The 24,728-nt window shown below is 44.2% G+C and overlaps 15 non-coding genes across 15 annotated transcripts; all 15 read right to left on the bottom strand.

The window, feature by feature from the left end:
* Window positions 1–194: 194 nt before the first annotated feature.
* On the bottom strand, window positions 195–385 carry LOC141183055 (U2 spliceosomal RNA). Its single transcript, XR_012258068.1, has one exon. It is a non-coding gene; the product is annotated as a U2 spliceosomal RNA (small nuclear RNA).
* Window positions 386–1,500: 1,115 nt separating this feature from the next.
* Window positions 1,501–1,691, bottom strand: LOC141183054 (U2 spliceosomal RNA). Its single transcript, XR_012258067.1, has one exon. It is a non-coding gene; the product is annotated as a U2 spliceosomal RNA (small nuclear RNA).
* Window positions 1,692–2,806: 1,115 nt separating this feature from the next.
* On the bottom strand, window positions 2,807–2,997 carry LOC141183167 (U2 spliceosomal RNA). Its single transcript, XR_012258170.1, has one exon. It is a non-coding gene; the product is annotated as a U2 spliceosomal RNA (small nuclear RNA).
* Window positions 2,998–4,112: 1,115 nt separating this feature from the next.
* LOC141183053 (U2 spliceosomal RNA) lies at window positions 4,113–4,303 on the bottom strand. The gene has a single exon (XR_012258066.1). It is a non-coding gene; the product is annotated as a U2 spliceosomal RNA (small nuclear RNA).
* Window positions 4,304–5,418: 1,115 nt separating this feature from the next.
* Window positions 5,419–5,609, bottom strand: LOC141183050 (U2 spliceosomal RNA). The gene has a single exon (XR_012258064.1). It is a non-coding gene; the product is annotated as a U2 spliceosomal RNA (small nuclear RNA).
* Window positions 5,610–6,724: 1,115 nt separating this feature from the next.
* Window positions 6,725–6,915, bottom strand: LOC141183049 (U2 spliceosomal RNA). Its single transcript, XR_012258063.1, has one exon. It is a non-coding gene; the product is annotated as a U2 spliceosomal RNA (small nuclear RNA).
* A 1,115-nt stretch (window positions 6,916–8,030) lies between these two features.
* On the bottom strand, window positions 8,031–8,221 carry LOC141183048 (U2 spliceosomal RNA). The gene has a single exon (XR_012258062.1). It is a non-coding gene; the product is annotated as a U2 spliceosomal RNA (small nuclear RNA).
* A 1,115-nt stretch (window positions 8,222–9,336) lies between these two features.
* Window positions 9,337–9,527, bottom strand: LOC141183047 (U2 spliceosomal RNA). Its single transcript, XR_012258061.1, has one exon. It is a non-coding gene; the product is annotated as a U2 spliceosomal RNA (small nuclear RNA).
* Window positions 9,528–10,636: 1,109 nt separating this feature from the next.
* Window positions 10,637–10,827, bottom strand: LOC141183046 (U2 spliceosomal RNA). The gene has a single exon (XR_012258060.1). It is a non-coding gene; the product is annotated as a U2 spliceosomal RNA (small nuclear RNA).
* A 1,115-nt stretch (window positions 10,828–11,942) lies between these two features.
* On the bottom strand, window positions 11,943–12,133 carry LOC141183045 (U2 spliceosomal RNA). Its single transcript, XR_012258059.1, has one exon. It is a non-coding gene; the product is annotated as a U2 spliceosomal RNA (small nuclear RNA).
* A 1,115-nt stretch (window positions 12,134–13,248) lies between these two features.
* On the bottom strand, window positions 13,249–13,439 carry LOC141183219 (U2 spliceosomal RNA). The gene has a single exon (XR_012258217.1). It is a non-coding gene; the product is annotated as a U2 spliceosomal RNA (small nuclear RNA).
* A 1,115-nt stretch (window positions 13,440–14,554) lies between these two features.
* LOC141183044 (U2 spliceosomal RNA) lies at window positions 14,555–14,745 on the bottom strand. The gene has a single exon (XR_012258058.1). It is a non-coding gene; the product is annotated as a U2 spliceosomal RNA (small nuclear RNA).
* Window positions 14,746–15,322: 577 nt separating this feature from the next.
* LOC141183343 (U2 spliceosomal RNA) lies at window positions 15,323–15,511 on the bottom strand. Its single transcript, XR_012258325.1, has one exon. It is a non-coding gene; the product is annotated as a U2 spliceosomal RNA (small nuclear RNA).
* A 6,605-nt stretch (window positions 15,512–22,116) lies between these two features.
* Window positions 22,117–22,307, bottom strand: LOC141183043 (U2 spliceosomal RNA). Its single transcript, XR_012258057.1, has one exon. It is a non-coding gene; the product is annotated as a U2 spliceosomal RNA (small nuclear RNA).
* A 1,115-nt stretch (window positions 22,308–23,422) lies between these two features.
* On the bottom strand, window positions 23,423–23,613 carry LOC141183524 (U2 spliceosomal RNA). The gene has a single exon (XR_012258414.1). It is a non-coding gene; the product is annotated as a U2 spliceosomal RNA (small nuclear RNA).
* Window positions 23,614–24,728: the final 1,115 nt, after the last annotated feature.

Here is a 24,728-nt window from a genome sequence, read left to right as displayed (position 1 = left end):
GGCAATGCAATGCACAGTTGCTGAAGTTGAACCAAAATGAGCTTGTAATCTGGCTTCTGCAACTTTGAACATGAAAAATCCAATGAGGAGAAGAAAAGCAAAGCCAAAGAGTCCATCCCAAAATCCGACAAACAAGCAAAATGAACAAAAAACATTGAATTCAATTCTTTCTGATTTTAGAAACTGCATTAAAGAAGGGGTGCACCGGTCCTGGAGATACTGCAATACCAGGTCAATGCGTGGAGTGGACAGAGCAAGCTCTTTTTCCATCTCCCTGTTCTAAAAATCCATTTAATATATGGTCCCCAGATAGGGGACGTATCAGATATTAAACTGATAAGAACAGATACTACACTTGATCTTAGCCAAAAGGCCGAGAAGCGATAACCAGAATTGGTTTCAAACTACGGAGTCACCCAAGGATCCTGAAAAGTCCATTTGTGGAGATGAGCTCCTGGACTCCCGTTAAGAAGACATGTTGTCAACCTCTAGATCCCTTACATGCCTGCACTTTTCGGCTTGCTGCTGCTGCAATCCACGCGTTTTAGATCTGCATAACTCCACCTCTTTAAACACAGCACCTTCACCCCCTGCTGTTCCCACCCGCCTCAACACCGTTGGAAGGGAGGAGAACCAATTAAGGCGGGGGGTGGGGTGGAACGAGCAGCTGTCTACCCTTAGCAGGAGGGCTCCTGATTACATACCTCTCCTGCTGCTGCTGCTGCTGGCTGTCCAGCAGCAGACTGAAGGTGGCTGCTGCTGTGCACAGGTATATAAAGGCTCAGAGCCTATTATGACACGCGCAGCCAGCGTTCCATTGCCACATTCCATCTACTGCAGGCAGGATACCTGGCTGGCTGAATGTCGCTGAGAAGCTCATAGAGACCGCCATAAGCAACAGTTTAACAGAATGCCACAGACTAATCAACCAAACTTTTTGGGTTGGGTTCTCTTTTATAGTCTGCAGGCATTAAATGAAAGAAGTCAGTGTTCCAGCAGAAGGAGACAACGTTTCAGAAAAGGCATTGTAGCAAACCAAAAAAGAAATTTTAAGCGCAGCAGAGTAACCAGCGCACATACCTGTTAGCTCAGGTGAGTTTAAAAGGCTGCTGTTGATAACAAGGGCATTTGCTAAATAGATGGTGTGTGTGCAACAATATACTGAAAGGTCAATTATATTGTGCAGCTTATCTCACCACCTGTAGTTATTTAGGTGAAAGCTCCAAAATGCTTGCCTAATATGTCTGTTTATCCAAAAGGAAGTAAAAAGGGAGAGCTAGAAAGATAGCATTGCATCACATTACATGGCAATGCAATGCACAGTTGCTGAAGTTGAACCAAAATGAGCTTGTAATCTGGCTTCTGCAACTTTGAACATGAAAAATCCAATGAGGAGAAGAAAAGCAAAGCCAAAGAGTCCATCCCAAAATCCGACAAACAAGCAAAATGAACAAAAAACATTGAATTCAATTCTTTCTGATTTTAGAAACTGCATTAAAGAAGGGGTGCACCGGTCCTGGAGATACTGCAATACCAGGTCAATGCGTGGAGTGGACAGAGCAAGCTCTTTTTCCATCTCCCTGTTCTAAAAATCCATTTAATATATGGTCCCCAGATAGGGGACGTATCAGATATTAAACTGATAAGAACAGATACTACACTTGATCTTAGCCAAAAGGCCGAGAAGCGATAACCAGAATTGGTTTCAAACTTCGGAGCCACCCAAGGATCCTGAAAAGTCCATTTGTGGAGATGAGCTCCTGGACTCCCGTTAAGAAGACATGTTGTCAACCTCTAGATCCCTTACATGCCTGCACTTTTCGGCTTGCTGCTGCTGCAATCCACGCGTTTTAGATCTGCATAACTCCACCTCTTTAAACACAGCACCTTCACCCCCTGCTGTTCCCACCCGCCTCAACACCGTTGGAAGGGAGGAGAACCAATTAAGGCGGGGGGTGGGGTGGAACGAGCAGCTGTCTACCCTTAGCAGGAGGGCTCCTGATTACATACCTCTCCTGCTGCTGCTGCTGCTGGCTGTCCAGCAGCAGACTGAAGGTGGCTGCTGCTGTGCACAGGTATATAAAGGCTCAGAGCCTATTATGACACGCGCAGCCAGCGTTCCATTGCCACATTCCATCTACTGCAGGCAGGATACCTGGCTGGCTGAATGTCGCTGAGAAGCTCACAGAGACCGCCATAAGCAACAGTTTAACAGAATGCCACAGACTAATCAACCAAACTTTTTGGGTTGGGTTCTCTTTTATAGTCTGCAGGCATTAAATGAAAGAAGTCAGTGTTCCAGCAGAAGGAGACAACGTTTCAGAAAAGGCATTGTAGCAAACCAAAAAAGAAATTTTAAGCGCAGCAGAGTAACCAGCGCACATACCTGTTAGCTCAGGTGAGTTTAAAAGGCTGCTGTTGATAACAAGGGCATTTGCTAAATAGATGGTGTGTGTGCAACAATATACTGAAAGGTCAATTATATTGTGCAGCTTATCTCACCACCTGTAGTTATTTAGGTGAAAGCTCCAAAATGCTTGCCTAATATGTCTGTTTATCCAAAAGGAAGTAAAAAGGGAGAGCTAGAAAGATAGCATTGCATCACATTACATGGCAATGCAATGCACAGTTGCTGAAGTTGAACCAAAATGAGCTTGTAATCTGGCTTCTGCAACTTTGAACATGAAAAATCCAATGAGGAGAAGAAAAGCAAAGCCAAAGAGTCCATCCCAAAATCCGACAAACAAGCAAAATGAACAAAAAACATTGAATTCAATTCTTTCTGATTTTAGAAACTGCATTAAAGAAGGGGTGCACCAGTCCTGGAGATACTGCAATACCAGGTCAATGCGTGGAGTGGACAGAGCAAGCTCTTTTTCCATCTCCCTGTTCTAAAAATCCATTTAATATATGGTCCCCAGATAGGGGACGTATCAGATATTAAACTGATAAGAACAGATACTACACTTGATCTTAGCCAAAAGGCCGAGAAGCGATAACCAGAATTGGTTTCAAACTACGGAGCCACCCAAGGATCCTGAAAAGTCCATTTGTGGAGATGAGCTCCTGGACTCCCGTTAAGAAGACATGTTGTCAACCTCTAGATCCCTTACATGCCTGCACTTTTCGGCTTGCTGCTGCTGCAATCCACGCGTTTTAGATCTGCATAACTCCACCTCTTTAAACACAGCACCTTCACCCCCTGCTGTTCCCACCCGCCTCAACACCGTTGGAAGGGAGGAGAACCAATTAAGGCGGGGGGTGGGGTGGAACGAGCAGCTGTCTACCCTTAGCAGGAGGGCTCCTGATTACATACCTCTCCTGCTGCTGCTGCTGCTGGCTGTCCAGCAGCAGACTGAAGGTGGCTGCTGCTGTGCACAGGTATATAAAGGCTCAGAGCCTATTATGACACGCGCAGCCAGCGTTCCATTGCCACATTCCATCTACTGCAGGCAGGATACCTGGCTGGCTGAATGTCGCTGAGAAGCTCACAGAGACCGCCATAAGCAACAGTTTAACAGAATGCCACAGACTAATCAACCAAACTTTTTGGGTTGGGTTCTCTTTTATAGTCTGCAGGCATTAAATGAAAGAAGTCAGTGTTCCAGCAGAAGGAGACAACGTTTCAGAAAAGGCATTGTAGCAAACCAAAAAAGAAATTTTAAGCGCAGCAGAGTAACCAGCGCACATACCTGTTAGCTCAGGTGAGTTTAAAAGGCTGCTGTTGATAACAAGGGCATTTGCTAAATAGATGGTGTGTGTGCAACAATATACTGAAAGGTCAATTATATTGTGCAGCTTATCTCACCACCTGTAGTTATTTAGGTGAAAGCTCCAAAATGCTTGCCTAATATGTCTGTTTATCCAAAAGGAAGTAAAAAGGGAGAGCTAGAAAGATAGCATTGCATCACATTACATGGCAATGCAATGCACAGTTGCTGAAGTTGAACCAAAATGAGCTTGTAATCTGGCTTCTGCAACTTTGAACATGAAAAATCCAATGAGGAGAAGAAAAGCAAAGCCAAAGAGTCCATCCCAAAATCCGACAAACAAGCAAAATGAACAAAAAACATTGAATTCAATTCTTTCTGATTTTAGAAACTGCATTAAAGAAGGGGTGCACCGGTCCTGGAGATACTGCAATACCAGGTCAATGCGTGGAGTGGACAGAGCAAGCTCTTTTTCCATCTCCCTGTTCTAAAAATCCATTTAATATATGGTCCCCAGATAGGGGACGTATCAGATATTAAACTGATAAGAACAGATACTACACTTGATCTTAGCCAAAAGGCCGAGAAGCGATAACCAGAATTGGTTTCAAACTTCGGAGCCACCCAAGGATCCTGAAAAGTCCATTTGTGGAGATGAGCTCCTGGACTCCCGTTAAGAAGACATGTTGTCAACCTCTAGATCCCTTACATGCCTGCACTTTTCGGCTTGCTGCTGCTGCAATCCACGCGTTTTAGATCTGCATAACTCCACCTCTTTAAACACAGCACCTTCACCCCCTGCTGTTCCCACCCGCCTCAACACCGTTGGAAGGGAGGAGAACCAATTAAGGCGGGGGGTGGGGTGGAACGAGCAGCTGTCTACCCTTAGCAGGAGGGCTCCTGATTACATACCTCTCCTGCTGCTGCTGCTGCTGGCTGTCCAGCAGCAGACTGAAGGTGGCTGCTGCTGTGCACAGGTATATAAAGGCTCAGAGCCTATTATGACACGCGCAGCCAGCGTTCCATTGCCACATTCCATCTACTGCAGGCAGGATACCTGGCTGGCTGAATGTCGCTGAGAAGCTCACAGAGACCGCCATAAGCAACAGTTTAACAGAATGCCACAGACTAATCAACCAAACTTTTTGGGTTGGGTTCTCTTTTATAGTCTGCAGGCATTAAATGAAAGAAGTCAGTGTTCCAGCAGAAGGAGACAACGTTTCAGAAAAGGCATTGTAGCAAACCAAAAAAGAAATTTTAAGCGCAGCAGAGTAACCAGCGCACATACCTGTTAGCTCAGGTGAGTTTAAAAGGCTGCTGTTGATAACAAGGGCATTTGCTAAATAGATGGTGTGTGTGCAACAATATACTGAAAGGTCAATTATATTGTGCAGCTTATCTCACCACCTGTAGTTATTTAGGTGAAAGCTCCAAAATGCTTGCCTAATATGTCTGTTTATCCAAAAGGAAGTAAAAAGGGAGAGCTAGAAAGATAGCATTGCATCACATTACATGGCAATGCAATGCACAGTTGCTGAAGTTGAACCAAAATGAGCTTGTAATCTGGCTTCTGCAACTTTGAACATGAAAAATCCAATGAGGAGAAGAAAAGCAAAGCCAAAGAGTCCATCCCAAAATCCGACAAACAAGCAAAATGAACAAAAAACATTGAATTCAATTCTTTCTGATTTTAGAAACTGCATTAAAGAAGGGGTGCACCGGTCCTGGAGATACTGCAATACCAGGTCAATGCGTGGAGTGGACAGAGCAAGCTCTTTTTCCATCTCCCTGTTCTAAAAATCCATTTAATATATGGTCCCCAGATAGGGGACGTATCAGATATTAAACTGATAAGAACAGATACTACACTTGATCTTAGCCAAAAGGCCGAGAAGCGATAACCAGAATTGGTTTCAAACTACGGAGCCACCCAAGGATCCTGAAAAGTCCATTTGTGGAGATGAGCTCCTGGACTCCCGTTAAGAAGACATGTTGTCAACCTCTAGATCCCTTACATGCCTGCACTTTTCGGCTTGCTGCTGCTGCAATCCACGCGTTTTAGATCTGCATAACTCCACCTCTTTAAACACAGCACCTTCACCCCCTGCTGTTCCCACCCGCCTCAACACCGTTGGAAGGGAGGAGAACCAATTAAGGCGGGGGGTGGGGTGGAACGAGCAGCTGTCTACCCTTAGCAGGAGGGCTCCTGATTACATACCTCTCCTGCTGCTGCTGCTGCTGGCTGTCCAGCAGCAGACTGAAGGTGGCTGCTGCTGTGCACAGGTATATAAAGGCTCAGAGCCTATTATGACACGCGCAGCCAGCGTTCCATTGCCACATTCCATCTACTGCAGGCAGGATACCTGGCTGGCTGAATGTCGCTGAGAAGCTCACAGAGACCGCCATAAGCAACAGTTTAACAGAATGCCACAGACTAATCAACCAAACTTTTTGGGTTGGGTTCTCTTTTATAGTCTGCAGGCATTAAATGAAAGAAGTCAGTGTTCCAGCAGAAGGAGACAACGTTTCAGAAAAGGCATTGTAGCAAACCAAAAAAGAAATTTTAAGCGCAGCAGAGTAACCAGCGCACATACCTGTTAGCTCAGGTGAGTTTAAAAGGCTGCTGTTGATAACAAGGGCATTTGCTAAATAGATGGTGTGTGTGCAACAATATACTGAAAGGTCAATTATATTGTGCAGCTTATCTCACCACCTGTAGTTATTTAGGTGAAAGCTCCAAAATGCTTGCCTAATATGTCTGTTTATCCAAAAGGAAGTAAAAAGGGAGAGCTAGAAAGATAGCATTGCATCACATTACATGGCAATGCAATGCACAGTTGCTGAAGTTGAACCAAAATGAGCTTGTAATCTGGCTTCTGCAACTTTGAACATGAAAAATCCAATGAGGAGAAGAAAAGCAAAGCCAAAGAGTCCATCCCAAAATCCGACAAACAAGCAAAATGAACAAAAAACATTGAATTCAATTCTTTCTGATTTTAGAAACTGCATTAAAGAAGGGGTGCACCGGTCCTGGAGATACTGCAATACCAGGTCAATGCGTGGAGTGGACAGAGCAAGCTCTTTTTCCATCTCCCTGTTCTAAAAATCCATTTAATATATGGTCCCCAGATAGGGGACGTATCAGATATTAAACTGATAAGAACAGATACTACACTTGATCTTAGCCAAAAGGCCGAGAAGCGATAACCAGAATTGGTTTCAAACTACGGAGCCACCCAAGGATCCTGAAAAGTCCATTTGTGGAGATGAGCTCCTGGACTCCCGTTAAGAAGACATGTTGTCAACCTCTAGATCCCTTACATGCCTGCACTTTTCGGCTTGCTGCTGCTGCAATCCACGCGTTTTAGATCTGCATAACTCCACCTCTTTAAACACAGCACCTTCACCCCCTGCTGTTCCCACCCGCCTCAACACCGTTGGAAGGGAGGAGAACCAATTAAGGCGGGGGGTGGGGTGGAACGAGCAGCTGTCTACCCTTAGCAGGAGGGCTCCTGATTACATACCTCTCCTGCTGCTGCTGCTGCTGGCTGTCCAGCAGCAGACTGAAGGTGGCTGCTGCTGTGCACAGGTATATAAAGGCTCAGAGCCTATTATGACACGCGCAGCCAGCGTTCCATTGCCACATTCCATCTACTGCAGGCAGGATACCTGGCTGGCTGAATGTCGCTGAGAAGCTCACAGAGACCGCCATAAGCAACAGTTTAACAGAATGCCACAGACTAATCAACCAAACTTTTTGGGTTGGGTTCTCTTTTATAGTCTGCAGGCATTAAATGAAAGAAGTCAGTGTTCCAGCAGAAGGAGACAACGTTTCAGAAAAGGCATTGTAGCAAACCAAAAAAGAAATTTTAAGCGCAGCAGAGTAACCAGCGCACATACCTGTTAGCTCAGGTGAGTTTAAAAGGCTGCTGTTGATAACAAGGGCATTTGCTAAATAGATGGTGTGTGTGCAACAATATACTGAAAGGTCAATTATATTGTGCAGCTTATCTCACCACCTGTAGTTATTTAGGTGAAAGCTCCAAAATGCTTGCCTAATATGTCTGTTTATCCAAAAGGAAGTAAAAAGGGAGAGCTAGAAAGATAGCATTGCATCACATTACATGGCAATGCAATGCACAGTTGCTGAAGTTGAACCAAAATGAGCTTGTAATCTGGCTTCTGCAACTTTGAACATGAAAAATCCAATGAGGAGAAGAAAAGCAAAGCCAAAGAGTCCATCCCAAAATCCGACAAACAAGCAAAATGAACAAAAAACATTGAATTCAATTCTTTCTGATTTTAGAAACTGCATTAAAGAAGGGGTGCACCGGTCCTGGAGATACTGCAATACCAGGTCAATGCGTGGAGTGGACAGAGCAAGCTCTTTTTCCATCTCCCTGTTCTAAAAATCCATTTAATATATGGTCCCCAGATAGGGGACGTATCAGATATTAAACTGATAAGAACAGATACTACACTTGATCTTAGCCAAAAGGCCGAGAAGCGATAACCAGAATTGGTTTCAAACTACGGAGCCACCCAAGGATCCTGAAAAGTCCATTTGTGGAGATGAGCTCCTGGACTCCCGTTAAGAAGACATGTTGTCAACCTCTAGATCCCTTACATGCCTGCACTTTTCGGCTTGCTGCTGCTGCAATCCACGCGTTTTAGATCTGCATAACTCCACCTCTTTAAACACAGCACCTTCACCCCCTGCTGTTCCCACCCGCCTCAACACCGTTGGAAGGGAGGAGAACCAATTAAGGCGGGGGGTGGGGTGGAACGAGCAGCTGTCTACCCTTAGCAGGAGGGCTCCTGATTACATACCTCTCCTGCTGCTGCTGCTGCTGGCTGTCCAGCAGCAGACTGAAGGTGGCTGCTGCTGTGCACAGGTATATAAAGGCTCAGAGCCTATTATGACACGCGCAGCCAGCGTTCCATTGCCACATTCCATCTACTGCAGGCAGGATACCTGGCTGGCTGAATGTCGCTGAGAAGCTCACAGAGACCGCCATAAGCAACAGTTTAACAGAATGCCACAGACTAATCAACCAAACTTTTTGGGTTGGGTTCTCTTTTATAGTCTGCAGGCATTAAATGAAAGAAGTCAGTGTTCCAGCAGAAGGAGACAACGTTTCAGAAAAGGCATTGTAGCAAACCAAAAAAGAAATTTTAAGCGCAGCAGAGTAACCAGCGCACATACCTGTTAGCTCAGGTGAGTTTAAAAGGCTGCTGTTGATAACAAGGGCATTTGCTAAATAGATGGTGTGTGTGCAACAATATACTGAAAGGTCAATTATATTGTGCAGCTTATCTCACCACCTGTAGTTATTTAGGTGAAAGCTCCAAAATGCTTGCCTAATATGTCTGTTTATCCAAAAGGAAGTAAAAAGGGAGAGCTAGAAAGATAGCATTGCATCACATTACATGGCAATGCAATGCACAGTTGCTGAAGTTGAACCAAAATGAGCTTGTAATCTGGCTTCTGCAACTTTGAACATGAAAAATCCAATGAGGAGAAGAAAAGCAAAGCCAAAGAGTCCATCCCAAAATCCGACAAACAAGCAAAATGAACAAAAAACATTGAATTCAATTCTTTCTGATTTTAGAAACTGCATTAAAGAAGGGGTGCACCGGTCCTGGAGATACTGCAATACCAGGTCAATGCGTGGAGTGGACAGAGCAAGCTCTTTTTCCATCTCCCTGTTCTAAAAATCCATTTAATATATGGTCCCCAGATAGGGGACGTATCAGATATTAAACTGATAAGAACAGATACTACACTTGATCTTAGCCAAAAGGCCGAGAAGCGATAACCAGAATTGGTTTCAAACTACGGAGCCACCCAAGGATCCTGAAAAGTCCATTTGTGGAGATGAGCTCCTGGACTCCCGTTAAGAAGACATGTTGTCAACCTCTAGATCCCTTACATGCCTGCACTTTTCGGCTTGCTGCTGCTGCAATCCACGCGTTTTAGATCTGCATAACTCCACCTCTTTAAACACAGCACCTTCACCCCCTGCTGTTCCCACCCGCCTCAACATCGTTGGAAGGGAGGAGAACCAATTAAGGCGGGGGGTGGGGTGGAACGAGCAGCTGTCTACCCTTAGCAGGAGGGCTCCTGATTACATACCTCTCCTGCTGCTGCTGCTGGCTGTCCAGCAGCAGACTGAAGGTGGCTGCTGCTGTGCACAGGTATATAAAGGCTCAGAGCCTATTATGACACGCGCAGCCAGCGTTCCATTGCCACATTCCATCTACTGCAGGCAGGATACCTGGCTGGCTGAATGTCGCTGAGAAGCTCACAGAGACCGCCATAAGCAACAGTTTAACAGAATGCCACAGACTAATCAACCAAACTTTTTGGGTTGGGTTCTCTTTTATAGTCTGCAGGCATTAAATGAAAGAAGTCAGTGTTCCAGCAGAAGGAGACGTTTCAGAAAAGGCATTGTAGCAAACCAAAAAAGAAATTTTAAGCGCAGCAGAGTAACCAGCGCACATACCTGTTAGCTCAGGTGAGTTTAAAAGGCTGCTGTTGATAACAAGGGCATTTGCTAAATAGATGGTGTGTGTGCAACAATATACTGAAAGGTCAATTATATTGTGCAGCTTATCTCACCACCTGTAGTTATTTAGGTGAAAGCTCCAAAATGCTTGCCTAATATGTCTGTTTATCCAAAAGGAAGTAAAAAGGGAGAGCTAGAAAGATAGCATTGCATCACATTACATGGCAATGCAATGCACAGTTGCTGAAGTTGAACCAAAATGAGCTTGTAATCTGGCTTCTGCAACTTTGAACATGAAAAATCCAATGAGGAGAAGAAAAGCAAAGCCAAAGAGTCCATCCCAAAATCCGACAAACAAGCAAAATGAACAAAAAACATTGAATTCAATTCTTTCTGATTTTAGAAACTGCATTAAAGAAGGGGTGCACCGGTCCTGGAGATACTGCAATACCAGGTCAATGCGTGGAGTGGACAGAGCAAGCTCTTTTTCCATCTCCCTGTTCTAAAAATCCATTTAATATATGGTCCCCAGATAGGGGACGTATCAGATATTAAACTGATAAGAACAGATACTACACTTGATCTTAGCCAAAAGGCCGAGAAGCGATAACCAGAATTGGTTTCAAACTACGGAGCCACCCAAGGATCCTGAAAAGTCCATTTGTGGAGATGAGCTCCTGGACTCCCGTTAAGAAGACATGTTGTCAACCTCTAGATCCCTTACATGCCTGCACTTTTCGGCTTGCTGCTGCTGCAATCCACGCGTTTTAGATCTGCATAACTCCACCTCTTTAAACACAGCACCTTCACCCCCTGCTGTTCCCACCCGCCTCAACACCGTTGGAAGGGAGGAGAACCAATTAAGGCGGGGGGTGGGGTGGAACGAGCAGCTGTCTACCCTTAGCAGGAGGGCTCCTGATTACATACCTCTCCTGCTGCTGCTGCTGCTGGCTGTCCAGCAGCAGACTGAAGGTGGCTGCTGCTGTGCACAGGTATATAAAGGCTCAGAGCCTATTATGACATGCGCAGCCAGCGTTCCATTGCCACATTCCATCTACTGCAGGCAGGATACCTGGCTGGCTGAATGTCGCTGAGAAGCTCACAGAGACCGCCATAAGCAACAGTTTAACAGAATGCCACAGACTAATCAACCAAACTTTTTGGGTTGGGTTCTCTTTTATAGTCTGCAGGCATTAAATGAAAGAAGTCAGTGTTCCAGCAGAAGGAGACAACGTTTCAGAAAAGGCATTGTAGCAAACCAAAAAAGAAATTTTAAGCGCAGCAGAGTAACCAGCGCACATACCTGTTAGCTCAGGTGAGTTTAAAAGGCTGCTGTTGATAACAAGGGCATTTGCTAAATAGATGGTGTGTGTGCAACAATATACTGAAAGGTCAATTATATTGTGCAGCTTATCTCACCACCTGTAGTTATTTAGGTGAAAGCTCCAAAATGCTTGCCTAATATGTCTGTTTATCCAAAAGGAAGTAAAAAGGGAGAGCTAGAAAGATAGCATTGCATCACATTACATGGCAATGCAATGCACAGTTGCTGAAGTTGAACCAAAATGAGCTTGTAATCTGGCTTCTGCAACTTTGAACATGAAAAATCCAATGAGGAGAAGAAAAGCAAAGCCAAAGAGTCCATCCCAAAATCCGACAAACAAGCAAAATGAACAAAAAACATTGAATTCAATTCTTTCTGATTTTAGAAACTGCATTAAAGAAGGGGTGCACCGGTCCTGGAGATACTGCAATACCAGGTCAATGCGTGGAGTGGACAGAGCAAGCTCTTTTTCCATCTCCCTGTTCTAAAAATCCATTTAATATATGGTCCCCAGATAGGGGACGTATCAGATATTAAACTGATAAGAACAGATACTACACTTGATCTTAGCCAAAAGGCCGAGAAGCGATAACCAGAATTGGTTTCAAACTACGGAGCCACCCAAGGATCCTGAAAAGTCCATTTGTGGAGATGAGCTCCTGGACTCCCGTTAAGAAGACATGTTGTCAACCTCTAGATCCCTTACATGCCTGCACTTTTCGGCTTGCTGCTGCTGCAATCCACGCGTTTTAGATCTGCATAACTCCACCTCTTTAAACACAGCACCTTCACCCCCTGCTGTTCCCACCTGCCTCAACACCGTTGGAAGGGAGGAGAACCAATTAAGGCGGGGGGTGGGGTGGAACGAGCAGCTGTCTACCCTTAGCAGGAGGGCTCCTGATTACATACCTCTCCTGCTGCTGCTGCTGCTGGCTGTCCAGCAGCAGACTGAAGGTGGCTGCTGCTGTGCACAGGTATATAAAGGCTCAGAGCCTATTATGACACGCGCAGCCAGCGTTCCATTGCCACATTCCATCTACTGCAGGCAGGATACCTGGCTGGCTGAATGTCGCTGAGAAGCTCACAGAGACCGCCATAAGCAACAGTTTAACAGAATGCCACAGACTAATCAACCAAACTTTTTGGGTTGGGTTCTCTTTTATAGTCTGCAGGCATTAAATGAAAGAAGTCAGTGTTCCAGCAGAAGGAGACAACGTTTCAGAAAAGGCATTGTAGCAAACCAAAAAAGAAATTTTAAGCGCAGCAGAGTAACCAGCGCACATACCTGTTAGCTCAGGTGAGTTTAAAAGGCTGCTGTTGATAACAAGGGCATTTGCTAAATAGATGGTGTGTGTGCAACAATATACTGAAAGGTCAATTATATTGTGCAGCTTATCTCACCACCTGTAGTTATTTAGGTGAAAGCTCCAAAATGCTTGCCTAATATGTCTGTTTATCCAAAAGGAAGTAAAAAGGGAGAGCTAGAAAGATAGCATTGCATCACATTACATGGCAATGCAATGCACAGTTGCTGAAGTTGAACCAAAATGAGCTTGTAATCTGGCTTCTGCAACTTTGAACATGAAAAATCCAATGAGGAGAAGAAAAGCAAAGCCAAAGAGTCCATCCCAAAATCCGACAAACAAGCAAAATGAACAAAAAACATTGAATTCAATTCTTTCTGATTTTAGAAACTGCATTAAAGAAGGGGTGCACCGGTCCTGGAGATACTGCAATACCAGGTCAATGCGTGGAGTGGACAGAGCAAGCTCTTTTTCCATCTCCCTGTTCTAAAAATCCATTTAATATATGGTCCCCAGATAGGGGGCGTATCAGATATTAAACTGATAAGAACAGATACTACACTTGATCTTAGCCAAAAGGCCGAGAAGCGATAACCAGAATTGGTTTCAAACTACGGAGCCACCCAAGGATCCTGAAAAGTCCATTTGTGGAGATGAGCTCCTGGACTCCCGTTAAGAAGACATGTTGTCAACCTCTAGATCCCTTACATGCCTGCACTTTTCGGCTTGCTGCTGCTGCAATCCACGCGTTTTAGATCTGCATAACTCCACCTCTTTAAACACAGCACCTTCACCCCCTGCTGTTCCCACCCGCCTCAACACCGTTGGAAGGGAGGAGAACCAATTAAGGCGGGGGGTGGGGTGGAACGAGCAGCTGTCTACCCTTAGCAGGAGGGCTCCTGATTACATACCTCTCCTGCTGCTGCTGCTGCTGGCTGTCCAGCAGCAGACTGAAGGTGGCTGCTGCTGTGCACAGGTATATAAAGGCTCAGAGCCTATTATGACACGCGCAGCCAGCGTTCCATTGCCACATTCCATCTACTGCAGGCAGGATACCTGGCTGGCTGAATGTCGCTGAGAAGCTCACAGAGACCGCCATAAGCAACAGTTTAACAGAATGCCACAGACTAATCAACCAAACTTTTTGGGTTGGGTTCTCTTTTATAGTCTGCAGGCATTAAATGAAAGAAGTCAGTGTTCCAGCAGAAGGAGACAACGTTTCAGAAAAGGCATTGTAGCAAACCAAAAAAGAAATTTTAAGCGCAGCAGAGTAACCAGCGCACATACCTGTTAGCTCAGGTGAGTTTAAAAGGCTGCTGTTGATAACAAGGGCATTTGCTAAATAGATGGTGTGTGTGCAACAATATACTGAAAGGTCAATTATATTGTGCAGCTTATCTCACCACCTGTAGTTATTTAGGTGAAAGCTCCAAAATGCTTGCCTAATATGTCTGTTTATCCAAAAGGAAGTAAAAAGGGAGAGCTAGAAAGATAGCATTGCATCACATTACATGGCAATGCAATGCACAGTTGCTGAAGTTGAACCAAAATGAGCTTGTAATCTGGCTTCTGCAACTTTGAACATGAAAAATCCAATGAGGAGAAGAAAAGCAAAGCCAAAGAGTCCATCCCAAAATCCGACAAACAAGCAAAATGAACAAAAAACATTGAATTCAATTCTTTCTGATTTTAGAAACTGCATTAAAGAAGGGGTGCACCGGTCCTGGAGATACTGCAATACCAGGTCAATGCGTGGAGTGGACAGAGCAAGCTCTTTTTCCATCTCCCTGTTCTAAAAATCCATTTAATATATGGTCCCCAGATAGGGGACGTATCAGATATTAAACTGATAAGAACAGATACTACACTTGATCTTAGCCAAAAGGCCGAGAAGCGATAACCAGAATTGGTTTCAAACTACGGAGCCACCCAAGGATCCTGAAAAGTCCATTTGTGGAGATGAGCTCCTGGACTCCCGTTAAGAAGACATGTTGTCAACCTCTAGATCCCTTACATGCCTGCACTTTTCGGCTTGCTGCTGCTGCAATCCACGCGTTTTAGATCTGCATAACTCCACCTCTTTAAACACAGCACCTTCACCCCCTGCTGTTCCCACCCGCCTCAACACCGTTGGAAGGGAGGAGAACCAATTAAGGCGGGGGGTGGGGTGGAACGAGCAGCTGTCTACCCTTAGCAGGAGGGCTCCTGATTACATACCTCTCCTGCTGCTGCTGCTGCTGGCTGTCCAGCAGCAGACTGAAGGTGGCTGCTGCTGTGCACAGGTATATAAAGGCTCAGAGCCTATTATGACACGCGCAGCCAGCGTTCCATTGCCACATTCCATCTACTGCAGGCAGAATACCTGGCTGGCTGAATGTCGCTGAGAAGAGAGTCCATCCCAAAATCCGACAAACAAGCAAAATGAACAAAAAACATTGAATTCAATTCTTTCTGATTTTAGAAACTGCATTAAAGAAGGGGTGCACCGGTCCTGGAGATACTGCAATACCAGGTCAATGCGTGGAGTGGACAGAGCAAGCTCTTTTTCCATCTCCCTGTTCTAAAAATCCATTTAATATATGGTCCCCAGATAGGGGACGTATCAGATATTAAACTGATAAGAACAGATAAGGTTTCAACGCAATTTTATTGATTCAAAAGTATATTTACAAAGGTTTTAAAAAAGAACATTTATAACATTACAATAAAATGATAAAACATGATAATAATCAATTCAAGTTTTTTGTAAAAACACAATTTACCATCATAAAACCATTGTAACAATTAAGAAAATCATAATTACAGATGTACTTGGGTTTATTTAATTACCACTAATTGTGTTCCATAATTGTACACACCACATAGAAGCCGCTTCTTTTGCTCCATACAGTTTTTTATCTCTGAGATAGTAAATATACATTTCACTTAAAGCAATTTTTATACAGTCTGTTGAATCAATATGATCATGTTTGAAGAGTAAAATATTTCTAACTTTCCACATGCCATTTTTAAAACAATTAATAATAATCCAGGCAACTCGGAATTGTTTAAAATTTGGACACTTAAAAAGACCATAAAAGACATAAAAGTGATTAAAATCTTTCAGGCCACATGCCCATTTTAAAAGTGGGCCTACCTTTCTCCAAACCTCCTGTGCAAAATGACAATTCCAAAAGAGATGCAATACAGACTCACTTTCCCCGCATATATCTCTTGGACATTTGGCTCTCGCCACCAGCCCCCGCCTATGTTGAAACTCACGGGTAGGGAGGCACTGGTGGACGATAGCCCAGGCAAGGTCCTTGTGTACATTTCCAAGATATTTCCCGTACACATTTCGCCACACCGTTTTGGACCTTGCCTGTGAAAAATTGGAGACAGGAATTGTGTCCTCAGAGTGTCTGCAAGCAATAGATACCTTCCTTTGGTCCCCCAATATATCAGGCTCCAATTCCTGGAGACCTAAAAGTCTGACCGTTTTCTCAAGTATCACATACTGTTTAGGTGGGCACAGGAGCACAGGAGAACTTAAAGGTAGGCTAAACCACCTTTTAAAAATCATTCCTGCTGCATATTTTAAAAAATAACTAAAAATGCCATCAGATTTAAAAACCTTAAAACAGAAGCAGAAATACTTTATATGGAAAAAGGTAAAAAAATTGGGTACATCTTTACCTCCATTAGATTTACATTTGTACATCAGATCTCTTTTTAACTTTTCCATTTTTGAACCCCATAAAAACATAAAAACAATTCTTGTTACTTTCTTGATTTGTAAATTGGAAGGGGGAAACACCATTGCAACATACAACATAATGGGAATTAAAACAGCTTTAATAATTAAAATTTTACCTTCCATACTAAGGTTCCTTAAATTCCACAATGAGATCTTTTTTTCTATTTTATCCATTGCAGAGTCCCAGTTAGGGTCCCCCTCATTGGCTTGGTTAAAAATAATTCCTAAAATTTTTATGTGATTTTTCTGTATCACTATCCCAGGGGTCAAAGAGGAGTCCCATCCCCCCACATTAAAACAGTCACATTTATCTATATTTAATTTAAAACCTGAGGCTTCACAGAAAAATTGTGTGTTTCTCAATACCCTCCTCAGAGATGTGGAATCTGGACATAGTATGGTAACATCATCCATGTAACTTAGGGCTTTAAGTTGCATACCCCTACTCCCGGGAATAGGTACCCCTTTAATTACTTTATCTTTTCTCAGTATGGTTAATAGTGGTTCCATAACACAGATAAAGAGCAGTGGTGAGAGAGGGCACCCTTGTTTCACCCCTGATAATAGAGGAACCCCCTTCGTTAAAAACCCATTTACAGAAATTTGACTAAAACAAGAATGATATAAAAGCATAATGCGGGTTAAAATTTTCTCTGGAAACGCCATTTTTTTAAGAACCATAAAAAGAAATTCATGCGATACCCTGTCAAAAGCTTTTTCAAAGTCTAAGGATAAAATAGCAAGGTTTTGACTTCTCTCTTTTGAATACCATATGGTATCCCTAATTATGTTGAGGGACTCAGCTATGGTTCTTCCGGGAACACCACATACCTGGTTAGGGTGAATTAATTTGGCTATAAAGGGTTTTAAACGGACTGCAATAAGTTTAGCTAAAATTTTATAATCAAGGTTTAAAAGCGTAATAGGCCGCCAGTTTTTAAGTTGGCTCCTATCCCCTTTTTTATATATTAAAGATACCAGACCTCTCCTCCAAGATGGGGGTAATTTATTAGTATTAAAAGCTTCTTTAAACAATAAAAACATATCGTTCTTTAAAATTCCCCAAAAAGTCAGATAAAACTCAATCGGTAGACCGTCTTCCCCAGGGGCTTTCCCACTGGAGAAACTTTTAAAAATCTGTAAAAGTTCCTCACTGGTGAGATCCCTAGATAAAATACCCTGGTCTAAAATATCTAACTTAAAATCAAGGGAATTAATAGCATACTCTAAAAAGGATGGATCTATAACTTTAGTGTTAAAAAGAAGTTGATAAAAATTAAAAGCTTTTCCTAACATACCCTTAATATCATTTTCACCTTCAAGATTTAGGATTGCGTCCCTCCTCCCCATTACCTTTTTGAAGAAGAATCGGGAGCATTTCTCTCCTTCCTCCAGGTGCTGTACATGGGAGTTAAAAATTATTTGTTTTCCTTTTTCATTAAGAGCATTTTTTATTTCAGACTTAAGATTTGCAATATCATCATCCACATCAATACCAACTTCTTTTAGTTTAAAGAGTACTTGTAATCTCATATTAAAAACATAAAACCACTGCTTTTTCTTTTTTGCTTTCATTTTCCCTGCCTTAATAAAAAATAATTTAATCTTAGGTTTAATGCTCTCCCACCAATCCAGCATCGAGGCGCGGGGGTCTCTCTTTGATTGCCAGCACTGGTAGGCCTGCACAAACCTCTTTTGAATATCAATATCCTCTAGGAGAGTTGTATTTAATCTCCATGGGCCTCTTGAGGTATTTTGTTCCCCTGCTAACTCTAAAAACACAGATAAAACTTTATGATCAGAGAATAAATTAGATAAAAGAAAACATTTACAAGGTTTAAAGGCAGTAGAAGCAAATATGAAATCAATTCTAGAAGAAACTCTTCCATTGGACCATGTAACACCTGGATCCGCCGGCAAGAGTTCCTTCCAGCAGTCCTGTAATCTAAAATCATCAATTAAACTTTTCAACAAATAGGAGGTACGGTCTTTACGATTCACATCCCCACCCTGCCGGGATTCCCCATCACGTAAACAATTAAAATCTCCTCCCACTAGCAGGGGGGTTGACCCAACACAAAATAATGGCAATATTTCAAGTAAATCCGCCCTTTCCTGCTTCCCAGGAGGAGCGTACACATTTAATAAACGTAAAGAAAGTCCATTAAAAACAAGATGTATTAAAATAGCTCTGCCAGGTATAATTTCAGTCACAGATTGAATGATGGTAGAATGTCCACGGCAAAGTAGTCCAACTCCGGCAGCACGACAGTCATTAGCACCGGACCACACAGAAGCGCCCAGTTTCCAGTCTTCTTTTAAGTCCTTATAATTTAAATTACTCTGTATACCACATTCTTGTAGAAACCAGAAATCAAAGTCCAATGTCTCTAAATAAGAAAATAAAGCAGCCCTACGTGTAGGGCTCTTTAGGGACCTCACATTTAGTGAGGAGATTTTAAAAGGAACAGACATTAAGAAGAATCAGGATCTGAAGATGGGAAGAAGTCAATACACGGCACCTCCTCCTCCGCATCTCCAGGGGTCAGGATTTGTTTAATATTACCGGGATCTGAAGCAGGCAAAAAGGCATCATCCACTTTTGACTCCTCATCTGGACCTCGACATCCGTGTTTTCTTTGGATATCAGGTTGCTTTACGTCCTCCCGTTGCCTTTTCAGAGGCTGGGAGCTGTCCATCTTTTCCAAGTCCTGTGCATCTGCAGTCCTCATGGCGGTCTGGTCTATGGAACGGGTGTCATCCCTCTGGGTCGTCTTGTCCTCTGGTCTGGTCACGGAACTACTGCGACTTCTGGTTCGAGGACCAGGGCTCGACTGGGTCTTAGCCGGGTCCTTTTTACTTCGCGCCCTAGAGGTCTCTCTATCCGACACACTGGTTGATCGATTAAGGAGCGTACCCTTTTTGCCCTTACCCAAGATCACCGATGATGGTGTGGCGAATCTGGGTGCTTGCTTAATCGGGGTACTAGAGGTCTCCTCAGTTCCACATAATGCCGGTGGTGCATTCATGCTGGATGAGGACCCTTCCTCTTGACTCTGAGATACGGCAACATCTAGAGCCAGAACATCGATCAATTCCACAGAGAGCGAACCCTCGGTTAATCTTATGGAACCCCTACGACCGTCCTTCTGTGGAACTACCAGCGGGCCCTCTGGCGGAGCCGTTGAAGGATTTGTTCCGGACCCGTCAGCGTGCGCCAACCCAGGTCCAGGGGCAGGTGTAGTAATACTCCCTCCGAAGTATTCTTGGATAGTCAGTTGACCTGACTTAAACATGTCATATGTTTTTGACTTTTTGCTCGGACAATTCCTGAAGGCGTGACCTGCCTTCCCACATAGGTTACATACGATCTCAGAGTCACACGTAGCGGAGGTGTGCCCACTCTTACCGCACTTGTTGCAAAAGACTACATGAGCCCTTGTACAATTTTCTCGTGTATGCCCATATTCATGACAATTCCGGCATTGAAGGGGCATTCCTGGGTAGCGTAGGAATCCCCTGACATTACCAATGGCAAAATTAGCAGGCGGGTGGTGAAGACCACCAATGCCGCTCTGATCTGGATGGAACTTCACCAGGTATTTCCTCTTCCCATTCCAGAAGCGCTGGGAGTTGAGGATATCATGTGAGAAGCGCACTGACTTGCAGTAACGCTTCAAAAAGGTTTCGATATCGCCCTCAGAGACGAATGGGCTGTACATGAAGATCACCAAGGGTACTTCCTCTTCACCGTACAGGAAGTCAAAGCTCAGCCCGTTCAGTCTCTCATCGTCCTTGTCCGCAACCATCAGTGCTGCATGGATATTATCACAGCATGATTTAGCCATAAAGGAAATGGTATATCGCCCACGGAATTCCTGATCGTAAAGACACAGGATCTTATCTCGCTCCAGGTGGAAGAACCCAAAAAGAATCTCATGCACGATGTACTGCAGATTCGTCTCATGGCGCTGGCATTCATCCACCATGATTCTAATGGACTGTCGCAGTGGAGTCTCCCCCACCGCAAATCCAAAAGAAAAAGGCATTTTCGGCCCTCAGGGACTAAGCCCTCCCCCAATAGTAACAAGGGAATGAATCCCACAAAAGCAGGAACAAACCCAAGACCGAGGGAGGGGTACCCCAAGAACTTACACAGCCCACTAAGCGATAAAGCTCAGCAAAGGAAAACGCCCTTATTTCCTCGGGTCGCCCCGAAGACAAGACGCGATCGCTCCCCGTTGTCCGGGGACTAAGCCGACCTGCCAATAGCTGCAAGGAGGTGAAGCTCCCTCCGTTAAGAGAGAGCGATCCCCCAAGGCCAACAAGTCGGGTACCCCAGGCACCTCCTAGCCGAGACCAAGGCAGCAACCTTTAGATCACTGCACCTGATCTTAGCCAAAAGGCCGAGAAGCGATAACCAGAATTGGTTTCAAACTACGGAGCCACCCAAGGATCCTGAAAAGTCCATTTGTGGAGATGAGCTCCTGGACTCCCGTTAAGAAGACATGTTGTCAACCTCTAGATCCCTTACATGCCTGCACTTTTCGGCTTGCTGCTGCTGCAATCCACGCGTTTTAGATCTGCATAACTCCACCTCTTTAAACACAGCACCTTCACCCCCTGCTGTTCCCACCCGCCTCAACACCGTTGGAAGGGAGGAGAACCAATTAAGGCGGGGGGTGGGGTGGAACGAGCAGCTGTCTACCCTTAGCAGGAGGGCTCCTGATTACATACCTCTCCTGCTGCTGCTGCTGCTGGCTGTCCAGCAGCAGACTGAAGGTGGCTGCTGCTGTGCACAGGTATATAAAGGCTCAGAGCCTATTATGACACGCGCAGCCAGCGTTCCATTGCCACATTCCATCTACTGCAGGCAGGATACCTGGCTGGCTGAATGTCGCTGAGAAGCTCACAGAGACCGCCATAAGCAACAGTTTAACAGAATGCCACAGACTAATCAACCAAACTTTTTGGGTTGGGTTCTCTTTTATAGTCTGCAGGCATTAAATGAAAGAAGTCAGTGTTCCAGCAGAAGGAGACAACGTTTCAGAAAAGGCATTGTAGCAAACCAAAAAAGAAATTTTAAGCGCAGCAGAGTAACCAGCGCACATACCTGTTAGCTCAGGTGAGTTTAAAAGGCTGCTGTTGATAACAAGGGCATTTGCTAAATAGATGGTGTGTGTGCAACAATATACTGAAAGGTCAATTATATTGTGCAGCTTATCTCACCACCTGTAGTTATTTAGGTGAAAGCTCCAAAATGCTTGCCTAATATGTCTGTTTATCCAAAAGGAAGTAAAAAGGGAGAGCTAGAAAGATAGCATTGCATCACATTACATGGCAATGCAATGCACAGTTGCTGAAGTTGAACCAAAATGAGCTTGTAATCTGGCTTCTGCAACTTTGAACATGAAAAATCCAATGAGGAGAAGAAAAGCAAAGCCAAAGAGTCCATCCCAAAATCCGACAAACAAGCAAAATGAACAAAAAACATTGAATTCAATTCTTTCTGATTTTAGAAACTGCATTAAAGAAGGGGTGCACCGGTCCTGGAGATACTGCAATACCAGGTCAATGCGTGGAGTGGACAGAGCAAGCTCTTTTTCCATCTCCCTGTTCTAAAAATCCATTTAATATATGGTCCCCAGATAGGGGACGTATCAGATATTAAACTGATAAGAACAGATACTACACTTGATCTTAGCCAAAAGGCCGAGAAGCGATAACCAGAATTGGTTTCAAACTACGGAGCCACCCAAGGATCCTGAAAAGTCCATTTGTGGAGATGAGCTCCTGGACTCCCGTTAAGAAGACATGTTGTCAACCTCTAGATCCCTTACATGCCTGCACTTTTCGGCTTGCTGCTGCTGCAATCCACGCGTTTTAGATCTGCATAACTCCACCTCTTTAAACACAGCACCTTCACCCCCTGCTGTTCCCACCCGCCTCAACACCGTTGGAAGGGAGGAGAACCAATTAAGGCGGGGGGTGGGGTGGAACGAGCAGCTGTCTACCCTTAGCAGGAGGGCTCCTGATTACATACCTCTCCTGCTGCTGCTGCTGCTGGCTGTCCAGCAGCAGACTGAAGGTGGCTGCTGCTGTGCACAGGTATATAAAGGCTCAGAGCCTATTATGACACGCGCAGCCAGCGTTCCATTGCCACATTCCATCTACTGCAGGCAGGATACCTGGCTGGCTGAATGTCGCTGAGAAGCTCACAGAGACCGCCATAAGCAACAGTTTAACAGAATCCCACAGACTAATCAACCAAACTTTTTGGGTTGGGTTCTCTTTTATAGTCTGCAGGCATTAAATGAAAGAAGTCAGTGTTCCAGCAGAAGGAGACAACGTTTCAGAAAAGGCATTGTAGCAAACCAAAAAAGAAATTTTAAGCGCAGCAGAGTAACCAGCGCACATACCTGTTAGCTCAGGTGAGTTTAAAAGGCTGCTGTTGATAACAAGGGCATTTGCTAAATAGATGGTGTGTGTGCAACAATATACTGAAAGGTCAATTATATTGTGCAGCTTATCTCACCACCTGTAGTTATTTAGGTGAAAGCTCCAAAATGCTTGCCTAATATGTCTGTTTATCCAAAAGGAAGTAAAAAGGGAGAGCTAGAAAGATAGCATTGCATCACATTACATGGCAATGCAATGCACAGTTGCTGAAGTTGAACCAAAATGAGCTTGTAATCTGGCTTCTGCAACTTTGAACATGAAAAATCCAATGAGGAGAAGAAAAGCAAAGCCAAAGAGTCCATCCCAAAATCCGACAAACAAGCAAAATGAACAAAAAACATTGAATTCAATTCTTTCTGATTTTAGAAACTGCATTAAAGAAGGGGTGCACCGGTCCTGGAGATACTGCAATACCAGGTCAATGCGTGGAGTGGACAGAGCAAGCTCTTTTTCCATCTCCCTGTTCTAAAAATCAATTTAATATATGGTCCCCAGATAGGGGACGTATCAGATATTAAACTGATAAGAACAGATACTACACTTGATCTTAGCCAAAAGGCCGAGAAGCGATAACCAGAATTGGTTTCAAACTACGGAGCCACCCAAGGATCCTGAAAAGTCCATTTGTGGAGATGAGCTCCTGGACTCCCGTTAAGAAGACATGTTGTCAACCTCTAGATCCCTTACATGCCTGCACTTTTCGGCTTGCTGCTGCTGCAATCCACGCGTTTTAGATCTGCATAACTCCACCTCTTTAAACACAGCACCTTCACCCCCTGCTGTTCCCACCCGCCTCAACACCGTTGGAAGGGAGGAGAACCAATTAAGGCGGGGGGTGGGGTGGAACGAGCAGCTGTCTACCCTTAGCAGGAGGGCTCCTGATTACATACCTCTCCTGCTGCTGCTGCTGCTGGCTGTCCAGCAGCAGACTGAAGGTGGCTGCTGCTGTGCACAGGTATATAAAGGCTCAGAGCCTATTATGACACGCGCAGCCAGCGTTCCATTGCCACATTCCATCTACTGCAGGCAGGATACCTGGCTGGCTGAATGTCGCTGAGAAGCTCACAGAGACCGCCATAAGCAACAGTTTAACAGAATGCCACAGACTAATCAACCAAACTTTTTGGGTTGGGTTCTCTTTTATAGTCTGCAGGCATTAAATGAAAGAAGTCAGTGTTCCAGCAGAAGGAGACAACGTTTCAGAAAAGGCATTGTAGCAAACCAAAAAAGAAATTTTAAGCGCAGCAGAGTAACCAGCGCACATACTTGTTAGCTCAGGTGAGTTTAAAAGGCTGCTGTTGATAACAAGGGCATTTGCTAAATAGATGGTGTGTGTGCAACAATATACTGAAAGGTCAATTATATTGTGCAGCTTATCTCACCACCTGTAGTTATTTAGGTGAAAGCTCCAAAATGCTTGCCTAATATGTCTGTTTATCCAAAAGGAAGTAAAAAGGGAGAGCTAGAAAGATAGCATTGCATCACATTACATGGCAATGCAATGCACAGTTGCTGAAGTTGAACCAAAATGAGCTTGTAATCTGGCTTCTGCAACTTTGAACATGAAAAATCCAATGAGGAGAAGAAAAGCAAAGCCAAAGAGTCCATCCCAAAATCCGACAAACAAGCAAAATGAACAAAAAACATTGAATTCAATTCTTTCTGATTTTTGAAACTGCATTAAAG

The sequence above is a fragment of the Phyllobates terribilis genome, unplaced genomic scaffold (genome assembly GCF_046119375.1).
Source record: "Phyllobates terribilis strain yellow unplaced genomic scaffold, ASM4611937v1 Scaffold_38__1_contigs__length_12584779, whole genome shotgun sequence".
NCBI lineage: Eukaryota > Metazoa > Chordata > Amphibia > Anura > Dendrobatidae > Phyllobates > Phyllobates terribilis.
The sequence above is the reverse complement of the archived record's forward strand: the minus strand, read 5'-3'. Positions and strand labels throughout refer to the sequence as shown.